Genomic DNA, 11,041 nt, shown 5'->3' on the forward strand with positions numbered 1-11,041 from the left:
TTCTAAGTTATATATTTTATTGTTCATAGTTGTCCAGATTTTTGATGTATTGAGAACATTTTCATTTCATATTAGGCATTTCCAGTTATGTCTTTTACAATGACACTCTGCAATTTTTCAATGATGTATAATGATTTCATAACTTGGGGACACATACCCATGGTAATGACCTTTATAAAACAGAAAACATTGCTGTGTGCACTTTATTTTGCTTTTAGATTTACAGTCGTTGATCACCTGAAAGTTACTTATGTTAGTATGCTGCCCTGTACCACCCTCAGAGTTGTTCTATTCATTTCAATAGGAACATTTTTAATAGAGTTTTGCTTTCCATCTTGAAATGCCCTAATTATTTTGTAATGTATACAATTATATTAACTCTGTTGTAAAGTTTTATCTTATATTTGAAATAAAAATGTCATATTTCCAACCTGGCAATAACAAGTAGAAGAATTTAACTGCTGTTAACTTACATACATCACCTATTGAGCACCAATTCTCAAGAGTCTTGGCAAAGAGTGCATTGGGAGGAATGGTTGAGGAGTTGAAGCAGGCCTGAACTCAGTCTTACAGATATCAGCATTTTGGGATGCTAGTTTAGCGGTTGATTTTCCTTCTTCCCTCTTTTCATAGATTCCCTGGTTGAGTAGTGGTTATGCATTGGGCTGCTAGCTGCAAGTTCAGCAGTACAAAACCACCAGCTATTCCATGAAGACAGATGAGGATTTCTACTCCTTTAGAGAGTTACAGTATCTGAAACACTCAAGGACAGTTCTTCCCTGTCCTATAGGGTCACTTTCACTTGGCATCTATTGCAATGTCACTGAGTTGAGTTTGGTATATTTCAACTTATGGATAAAAGCACTTTATAATTACTGTGCATAGTTTATGTAGCTTTATTTTTAAATGATTTGAGGAGAATGGCAGCTTGATTATATTATAAAATTATATTCGCTGTTGTGAAAAAGCTGCCAGATTGTTCTAATGTGACGGTAACATTTAGTAGTTTCTGGCACTCTACATCCTCACCAGTCTTTCATGGTATCAGTCTGTCTTTTGAAGCAGAAGCACAATAGTAAACTTGCGTTACTAATTTATTGACCATTTAACTTGCAATTCTTAATGATAGTTGATGGACCACGACATTCCACATGCTTGCTTGCTAACTTTGAAGACATCAGATCAGATCTCCCCATTTCATCAATTTTGTAATTCGGATTTTAGCTAATTATGTAGTGTCTTTCTTTGAAAATCATTCAGAATGTGGCACTCCTCAACAGCTCATCATCTTCTATTCCTGGATGACATTCACGGAGTATAGAGCCCAGCCACTTTAGTAAACTATTTAATCACTGATGCTCAAGAGGGTCTTCTATTTAAATATAAAAACAAAATCATTTAAATGAAATATTCCCCATATAGTTGCACACTCAGGATAAAATATAGGCCCCATGTGCTGAAGCGAGATCTTTGCTTTAACCCTGGCATAACTCCCATCTTGCAGCCTTAGGCAGCATGAGAGAGTATATGTGGGAGTATATATGAGTACAGTCTCAGAAGCTGATGTCTTACCCAGCAATAAAGATTGGCAAGGAGGCACTGCATTGGCCAGCATTAGACCTTCTCTTTGATGCCAATGTTTTCATCCCAAAGTCATGAAATAGCCAAGTAGTTGTCATTTTAAGCTGCAAAGAACTATGCCTGATTTCTCTACAACAGTAGAAAACTGGATAATTTTGATAGCCCTTTCATTGGGCCCCTATTTTTCTACAATTTCCAAGTTCCAAAAATTGGAAAGTTCTGTGGGTATATTGATTAAATTACTGACCATGATTTGGAGCAGTGGGAAAAAACAAAAACAACATATGGATTATAGAGCCCAAGCAACGCTTCTTCAATGTGGAAGGAAACTGCCAGCATATACGGGTACTTTGTAGTACACGTGATAAAAACGTCATTTACAAAGGGTTACTGTGGGAGTTATATAATCATTTGTCAATTTGATGATTAAGAATGTAGGGGTGGAGTCTAGCCTGTCAATCAGATCATAGCCAATGCGGCTTCTGTGTGGGCATGGCCTTCTCATGAGAATTCTGGGAAATCCAGTATTTCATCCTTGGAGGCAGGAAAGACTCTTTCTCACTACTTCACAGCTTGGGAGACACCGCAGCTGAGAGGACAAATTGACCCATCCCGTGCAGCCCTGGGTGCTGGGGAAGCCATTCCGAGACCCCTGCCAGAGCTGTTTCCAATGACACTGGATGCAAAGACTTGCTACCCACTGGCCTGTGATCTTCTAAATTCGGCATCATTGCATGTGTTTCGTGAGTATGAAGAGGACTTTATAGATTGCTGTTGGACATATAGGCTAATATCAGACTTATGGACTTGATCTGGGCTGGGCTGGGCCATTTTCTCAATGTTCAATTGCTCTTGTATATAAATCTACTTCTTATACACACAGAGATGAAAGTGACCTGGACTGAAAAAAAGAAAAGAAAGAAAGTGACCTGGACTAATGAGCAGAGATGCACGTAGTCAGAATCTTAAATTTTTCAGACACCCACCAACACCAGATGCCATGAGATGGCAGGCAGTCTGCTGCAGTGACTGGGATCAAGTGATTACATTCCAGCCTACATGAGAGAAAATACTCAATTCCGTGATCTCCAACTGACAACTGGGAAACTGTCCTGTGCTTGAATCTCGGGATATTGACTAAACCTCTGGGTTTTTGTTTTTTACCAAATCATTACTTATTCCCCTCAGCAGAATCTGCTCAAGAGAAGCCATGTGAGTTCCACTCTTTAATTGTATTTCAACCTTTAAAAAATTAGAATACATTAGAGATTATACAGTGGTTAGAAGTAAGGAGGAAAATGGATGAGGTCAACCCTCGGTCTGGAACTTTTTGCAGACATTGATATGAGGGATAAAAACGAAGTGGAAATCTGAATGGGAAATAAACTTTAAAATAGCACGTTCAAAGATAGTGCCACTGCTTGCACTGTCAAAAGTATGGATAATTTTCCAAAATGGATGAATCTGTAAGCTTGGTTAATTAATTCAAGGTGAGATCTCTGAGCAGTTATTCAGTGGCCATGCATAACTCGAGAGACTGAGCAGGAATGTTCAGGCTTCAGAAGCACCCATTTCACCTGGGGAAAGGCCACTTCAGTGTCCATGACAAGCCCTAAATGTGGAGGTAACATTCTACCCTTGGTCTGGGAAAGCCAGCACATCTTCAGGCAGTGCTGTAGCTCCTCTGGAAAAGCAGAGTTGTGGGCAAAGACACTGTTGCTCTGTGTTCTTCTGTGCCTGGTGACAGTTCCCCAAGGTGAGGGTCTCAGATAGCAAAGCTGGTTTATGGGGCCTGTGGTGAGTGCATGTGACTGACAGGAACTTCTCTCTTTATTTCTAGGTGTACTGTCCCAGGTGCTGCTTCAGGAGTCTTTTCCAGGTCTGGTCAAGCACAGTCTATTGTTCTCCCTCACCTGTATGGTCTCTGGTTACTCCATCACCAGTAGCTACTGCTGGAGCTGGCCCCTGGGGAAAGGTCTGCAGTGGTGGGGCCACATATGCTATGGTGGTGATACATAGTATCACTCATCCTTCTGAAGTCCACTCTCTAATCACCAAAGACAATTACAAGAACCAGTTCTCCCTTTAGCTGAGTTCCCTGACTGTACATGACACAGTCCTGTGTTATGTGCAAGGTACACACTGTGGGGACTCAATGTGAGCCCAGACACAAACCTCCCCTGAAAGGGAGGCAAAGAGCAGCAGGAGGCACTAAAGACCCAAAACATCACAGGTCCCCGCCCTAGAAAGGCACAGAAGAGCAATCAGGAGGATTTCCTGTTGGAGTCTGCATGTTCTCTAACTGGCTCTCAGCATCTCCAGCGACAGATTTCACTTTTCATTTCTTCCCTACATTTTCTAATCATCACTGCTAACTTGAAAGGAGGAACTAGTAAACTAGTAAACTCTGCTTGCAGTATAAATATATACATGACTCTGACCCTTCATTATTTTCCTAAATGACCCATTTTTTTTGACAAGCAGATTATCATGATCATTCTCATCCTACCTGTCACGTAAAAACTGTTGACAATGAATGGAAACACAGGCACATAGACACTCATGAGTGCAATGCATGGTTTAAAATTCCTTGAGCTCCAAGGATATAGAGTATTTATATTCCAAATGTGTTGTGAAGGCACTATTTGTTTTTTTTAGCATTAATTTTGGACTGGTATGTTAGATTAGGTGTTTTTCTTTTCTTAAAAATCATTTTATTGGGGGGCTTGTACAACTCTTATCACAATCCATACATCCATCTATTGTCTCAAGCACATTTTTATATTTGTTGCCATCATTTTCAAAATATTTTCTTTCTACCTGAGCCCTGGGTAGCAGCTTCTCATTTTCCTCCTCTCATTCCCCCACCCCACTCCATCATGAACCCTTAATAATTTATAAATTATTATTACTTTGTCATGTCTTACTCTGACTGATGTATCCCTTTACTCACTTTTCTCTTGTCGGCCCCCTAGGAGGGGTTAAAGGTAGACCATTGTGATCGGTACCCCATTTCCCCGCACCTTCACCTTCCCCTCTTGGTATAGCTACTCTCAATATTGATCCTGTGGGATTTATCTGTCTTGGATTCTCTGTGTTTCCAGCTCTTACCTGTACCCGTGTACACGCTATGGTCAAGCCAGATTTGTAAGGTAGATTTGGGGTCATGATAATGGGGGGTAGGAGAGGAAAGTTGTATGTTTCATCGGTGCTATACTCCACCCTGACTGGCTTGTCTGCTCCCAGCGACCCTTCTGTAAGGGGCTGTCCAGTTGCCTTCAGATGGACTTTGGGTCTTCACTTTGCACTCCCCGACAGTCACAATGATATGATATTTGTTCTTTGATGCCTGATACCTGATCCCTTTGACACCTTGTGATCACACAGACTGGTGTGCTTCTTCCATGTGGACTTTGTTGCTTCTCATCTAGATGGTCACTTGCTTATCTTCAGGCCTTTAAGATCCCAGATGCTATATCTCTTGATAGCCAGGCAATATCTGCTCTCTTCTCAACATTTGCTTATACACCCAGTTTTTCTTCAGAAATCATGTTGGGAAGGTGAGCATCATGAAATGCCAATTTAATAGAACACAGTGTTCTTGCATTGAGGGAGTACTTGAGTAGAGCCCCAATGTCCATCTGCTACCTTAATACTAAACCTATAAATATACATACATAGATCTATTTCCCCATCATCATAAATATATTTACATATGTACATGCCGGTATTTAGACCTCTAGAAATGACCTTTGCCTCCTAGCCCTTTCTTCTATTTCCTTTTACTTTCCTCTTGTCCCACTATCATGCTCAGCCTTCATTTGGGTTTCAATAATTCCTCTTGGTTACATTGCTCTTGATCAAGCCCTACATCCTCATTGCCATAGATTTCAGATAACTTCTTGTTCCTTTGTCCCTGGCTTTGATAACACCCATTTTTTATCCCCTGTCTCCCTATGTCCCTCCCCTGGAATCATCATTCCTGTTGTTCTCCTCCAAATTAGATGGTTTTCATTAATAAGTATAATTCAGTGCCATTTCACTTATGGGTAATGTTTGTTTAATCAACACTACATACACAAACTTTTGTATCTTATTTCTTCTTACGTAAACTTCTGGTAGTTTTTTACCTTGCAGCATTGCATTTAATTTGAACTATAAATTTACTAGTAAACATTTATTTAATATCCTTTAAAAAATTAAATGTATTAGGACAAAATTAACATAAGTACATTCTTTTTATCTGTATCTCCCACCCATCAGTCAGTTCTAGTACTGTTATGAAAACACTCCTTTGTTTCTTCATTTTCTGGTGACTTGAATACTGCTTTGGTTCTGGAAGCTATAATATTGTTCACTGTTGGAGAAATTTAATGGCTTTCCTTTAGTAAGACAGTCTAGGAAGAACTCTTGATGATTTCTCTTCAAAAATTAGCTAATGGAAACTTTACGGGTAGCAATAGAACATTATCCAGTATGCTGCTGGAAGTTGAGCCACCAGTTCAGAATATTTTCAAAATATAACATGGAAAGTGCTGCTTCATCAAGGTAAGGTTACCCTTAGTGACATGGATGGAGAAAGGGTTTCAGGACTTTCATTGCTGATGCTATAGCACTAAAGTGAGAAGCTATAGTACAAATGACAACATTATGGGCATTCCGTAGACTTAGAGAAATACCAGAAGGAATGACCCACTCTGGGACATCAAGGTGAGTTGGCACAAAGAATTCCACAGAGACAATGTGGTAAATTCTGCATTATTGAGCAGTGATAGAAGTCTTCAGAACTTGTGAGGAGTCTTTTAAGGTGCAGCCATTCACCTGTCTCTTCCCCCAAACAAATTAGAGTCGAGATGACCACAGACTAAATCCAGTGGAATAGCGTGGATACACTGAATCCAATGAAATAATGCACCACCCATAAATCAGCCTACAAAATCCTGAGGCCAGAAGAAGAAGATGCTATCTGGCTACCATTATCGACCTACCTAAAAGGGGTCATGAGAAATAAATAAACAAACAAACAAATAAATAAATAAAAGGGGTAAAGGTTCACACTTCACATTAGGGATGGGTTAACTAAATGTTTGCAGGCTAATAAAATGTTTGCAGGCCAATTATAGCATGCTAACTTTTAAGATAATAATTTTGTATCTCCCACATATAAGGTCATAAGTATAAAAATGGCCCTTCAAAAGATACAACAAAAATATTTCCCTACCCTTACCTTAGGAGGCCTGGATAAAGTGGTGAAATATGTAGAACACCATTTTAAAAAGACAAGGCTTACTGGTTGGAGAGAGACTAGTGGAACCCGTGAGCGATTAGACCTCAGTAAGCCTTCAGGCTTGGGACATATCTCATTCCAGTTGCTCAATGTTTCACTGAACCGTAGATAGCATGGTGAGAAATAAACAAACCACTAGGGAACACACACTCAGGATGATTGACCATTTGAAAAAAAAAATGGCAGCATTTATCCAAGTACAAAATACTCTGCCAGAGAAGTAGTAAAAACAAAGTAATACAAATTGGAAGCCAGGGGGTAAGTGGGAGAAGTGCTATTGTATTATGGGGATTACAATCAATGACATAAAACAACATGGGTATGGATTTTTGAGAGGAAAGCAGATTTGCTCTGTTAACATTCCTCCAAATCAAGGTAAAAACTAAATAACACAAGATGCTAAAGAAATTAATGTCTATAAAATAAGACTGTGGAATTATGAAATATGCCTCCAATACACTTGGAATTTCCATAAATCACTAGAATGCTGAATATTGATATCTTGGGTATGCAAAACTTTAAGTGGATGTTTAAATGGATTGATGTTTTGGGGATCCATAATTCTATGGTTTACTGTTTCTGGAATGAAAAATTGAAGAAAAAATGATCTTGTATTCATTATCCAAATCATTTCATCCTGAAATACAACGTTCAAAGTCAGTGAAAAGTTAATATCCATAGGCTGCCAAGGAAGACTAATTTAAAGTTTACTGAAGTTTAAGATGAAAAAATGAAAAAATTTAATGAACTGCTGCAGTCTCATAATTAATTAATAATTAATCACATGAAAAATCAGGAGTCATAATTAGGCATAATTAATCACATGAAAAATCAGGAGGCACTATAATTTCCATGAGTGATTGAAATACAAAGTTTTTAGAAAGTTGTCACAAAGTTTCAAAAGTTGAAAAATACAGCTTTGTTGATTGGATATTAGGGATTGCATGATAGATAGAATTCTTCATGACAAGTAATTTATTAATCACAAGCCTTACTTTTAAATACTCCACCACATGAATATGCAAACAATCAGAGATCTACTAGATCAAATATGAGTATGTTGTGTTTCCTGAAGGATCGTTTAACTAGCATACCCTCCCCGACAGAAACGCTGAGGAGACAGCTCTCACACCATGGACTGGATCTTGAGAATCCTCTTCCTGGTGGTGGCAGCTACCGGGAAAGAAGTCACCGGTCTCAGGGAGGAGGAAGTGATTGTAGCTACTCTAGATTGATTTTGTCCACCTGTCTTCACTCAACAGGCAGTGACTCTGAGGTCCAGCTGGTCCAATCTGGTGCTGAAGTGAAGAAGCGGGGTGCTTCAGTGAAGATCTCCTGCAAAAATTCTGGACACTCACTCACCAGTTACCTTATTGACTGGGTGAGGCAGACCCCTGGACACAGGTTTGAGTGGATGGGAGAGATCTACACTAGTAATGGTGGAACAAGATACCCACCAAAGTTCCAGAGCAGAATCACCATGACCAGGGAAACATCCATAAGCACAGCCTGCATGGAGCTGAAAGGTCTGAGTTCTGAGGACACACCATGTATTACTGTATGAGGGGCACTCAGTGAGATAACCCAGTGAGACAGCTGTGCTGGGCTCACAGAAGATAGTCAACCAAGGTACAGGCTGCCAATTTTTTCAGATGGGTAATCAAGAGAACAAAAAGAAAACCAACAAACATGTATTTACTTAAATTGTTTGAGACAGTGCCCAATGCATGTTCCCCAAAATCAAAATTTAGGGAGGCAGGAGAGGGATGAAGGTCCCTTACTGATTTATTTATTTTCCCATTGTGTAGAAGAGCCTAGCATCCAGTTGGAGCCAGTGAGCTTGGTAGCAAAGCAGATTCTGTATGCAAGGGTTTATTCCAAATAAAATGTATATGCATATGTTTGGTCAATCAGTGGATTGCTGCAAACAAGTTCTCTAAGCAATACAGTTGTCTTAGTTTCCTTAGAGAGTCTTTAAAAAAGAAAGAAAGAATGAAAAGCACGGTCTGTGTTTTGTACTGTGAGGAAGAAAAGTATTTTGAACCGAAGGCTATTATCGCGTATTTAAGAAACTCAAGGGGACATGAAACTTTGGCTGCTCGATATAAAATAGTGGTTTTTAGATGAATTGAGCATTTTAAGGAAGGTCTTGAAGATCTCAAAGATAGATTCCAAGTAGAGGTCAGATCAGAAGTTTATGGAGAATGGTGGGACTGCTTTTATTTTTGTTTGTTTACTTATTGTTGTACAGGTTATATCTTGTGTCATTTCTGGGTGGGCATATGGTTGTCATGGGGCTAAGGATTAATCCTGCTAAGAAAACTGAAAATTGCATTGGTGAGAAAAATGTCAATGATGATTGACTTTACATCACAACACAAATCATGTCAATGCTTTGAGAGTAGTAAAGGTTATCCTAAGAAATTTTATTGTAAGAGACTCTGCCATGTTGGGTGAGCTGAAAACTGTCCAAATACCTATTATTAGGAGACTGTATAAAGAAACTCTGATACATACACACAATAGAATACCATGCATTTCTGAAAAACAGGGATGGCATTATGAAACACCACATGATGTGAAGGGACTTGGAAATCATTATGCTGCGTGCAGTTAGTTGATCACAAAAGGACAAATATAGTATGTGTCCACTAATGTTTGATGGACACCAAGATGAAGGAAGGCTTTTACCCTCAGGGTGTGCAATAGTCTGAGCTGGTCTCCCAAGCAACAAGATAGAGAGCCTGCCAAGTGCTCATGGGACATAAATCACCTGCTTTATGTGTACGTGTTAAAAACCTCTCTGACAGAGGACATTTCATCTCAACTGGGGTCAGATTTTCAAGCAGGGGCTAGAAGATCATTCAATTGCTGCCATACAACATTGTGCTAAGGTCACTCAAAATCAGTAGACACATCTACAATACTGGATTGAGACTATACTTGTGTAGTCTTGGGATCCAATCCCAGTAGCCACAAAGTCAAGGGAATAGAAAACACTATTGGCTAAATGTGTGTTAGAAACATCTGCAACTTAAATGGTCTTGAATAGAAATTATATGACTTTGGCTACAAAGGATTATCTTCCCAAGCGACTGCTGGCATTGGAGCCTCTGCTCATTTGGTTAACTTTGCCGTGGTTCTCAACCTGTGGATCATGACCTCTTTGGGGAATCGAACGACCCTTTCACAGGGGTCACTTAAGACCATCAGAAAACACGTTATGATTTACATTATGATTCATAACAGTAGCAAACTTACAGTGATGATGTAGCAACAAAATAATTTTATGGTTGGGGTCAGCGACATCATGAAGAACTGTATTAAAGGTCGTGGCATTAGGAAGGTTGTGAACCACTGCTTTACAGGAGCACATCGAGTAGTGGGAATTTCTTTAAATAAAAAATACTATGGAACAAAAGGTCCTGTTCCAGGCTATTCTGTTCCAACAGCAGTACATGGCGTTATAACAGCGTGGGGGAAAGACCATGAAAAAGATGCATTAAAAATCATAGTAACGCAGTTTTCATTAGTGCCTGTATTTGCAGTCGGCCATAGCTATGCCATTTTTAATGCATGTCAGAAAATATGGGGTGAAGATTTGAGACATGTAATAATATCAAGAAGTACAGAATTGCCACTAATAATCAGAACTGACTCTGGAATTCCTTTGACACTGTATTTAAGTTTGGTCCATGTTATAGAGAATTCAAAGGGTTACAAGTTACTGCCACCTTACCTAAGAGTTATTTAAGAGAATGGAATAGATATTAATACCTTATAAGCAAATTGTATAAGGAGTGAAAGGAAAAAAGGGGAGTGTTGAAAATATTCCCTTTGTTTCTGGTGGAACCTTGCTACAGAAGTTAACAAGAAATCTCTTAAAATATTCCTTCAAGTGTAGTTATGTGGTAGCTTATGTATTTAAATCCATAGTTCTATTGGATCAAACATAATTGTACAATTGCTGCTATCATCAACTGTGATACCTTCATATCAGCTCCCCCTATCCACTCCCAGCCCAACCCTGCAACCCCCAGAACCCTCAATATATATGTATATTTTGCTGTAACTTCCACCATCCCATGCATCCTATCACCTGAAATTCTGATGTTTGTTCCCTTTGAGTGGTGTTATACAGTCACCATTGCTGTTAGTTTCTCCCTCCCCCAC

The 11,041-nt window shown here is 39.3% G+C and overlaps 1 pseudogene; it reads left to right on the plus strand.

Annotated features, from left to right (window-relative positions):
- Positions 1–10,652, plus strand: part of LOC142427574 (nicotinamide phosphoribosyltransferase-like) — a 158,756-nt pseudogene extending 148,104 nt beyond the window's left edge.
- Positions 10,653–11,041: the final 389 nt, after the last annotated feature.

This window comes from Tenrec ecaudatus, chromosome 15 (genome assembly GCF_050624435.1).
Source record: "Tenrec ecaudatus isolate mTenEca1 chromosome 15, mTenEca1.hap1, whole genome shotgun sequence".
NCBI classification, from domain to species: Eukaryota; Metazoa; Chordata; class Mammalia; order Afrosoricida; family Tenrecidae; genus Tenrec; species Tenrec ecaudatus.